Below are 917 nucleotides of genomic sequence, written 5' to 3'. Positions count from 1 at the left end.
ACTGGCCTTTGATCTTGAATTAATTAGTCTTCCCGAACAAAAGTAAAATTTTATCATAAATAGTCTGTGGTATTCTGTTATAGTCACATGAAACAGGTTAGGACACTCTCCAAAACATGGAAAGATTTCTGATTTAACTTTCATGTAAAATTTTAAATATATTTTTAAAATATAAATATATAAGGCTCTGTGTTGTAAAAATCATTTGTTTCAATTGTATCTTTGAAAGGATAAAAACTCTAGCAGCCATTTATTGAGGGCTTATGCTAAATATCAGATTTTATGCTATCCATGTTATATACATTATTTTATGCTATCCATATTATATACACTATTTCATGGAACCATCATAAAACTCTACATAGTATGATTATCACTTCATGATAATCACAGTTTCATAAAGAAGAAGTTGAAAAAGTTAAGAAAAGTTAAGAAAATTGCTACATAGCACCACATTAAGAAATAGTAGAAGCTGTCAGATTTCCAAGTTCAAACATTTAGCTACACATACTTTGATTATTCAAATTATATTCTATTTCAAATTAACCTTGTGATTTTTCAAATAATTTATGTTCACCATCAGATACACTTTGAGTGTGTCTTTCAAAGTTCGTGTGTTGAAAATTTAACCCCCAAATTCATATGTTGATGATAGTTGAAAGTGAGGCTTTTCAGAGATAATTAGGGTCCGAGTGAGTTGATGTAGTAGTAATTTTGTAAGGAGAGAGAGAAGTATCCAAGTACACGGATTCCGTAGCTCTTGCTATGAGACACCCTTTGCCATGTGATGAAAGAGGATGAGACCCCCTCACCGAGAGCCAGCACCTTGACGCTGACCTTTCCAACCTCCAGAACTGTGAAAAATAAATGCACTCTTCTTTTATAAATTACTCTGTACTATTGTCTTATAGCAATAT

The sequence above is a fragment of the Chinchilla lanigera genome, unplaced genomic scaffold (assembly GCF_000276665.1).
Source record: "Chinchilla lanigera isolate Chin_1 unplaced genomic scaffold, ChiLan1.0 scaffold00042, whole genome shotgun sequence".
Taxonomy (NCBI): Eukaryota; Metazoa; Chordata; class Mammalia; order Rodentia; family Chinchillidae; genus Chinchilla; species Chinchilla lanigera.
This window is presented reverse-complemented; position numbering follows the sequence as displayed.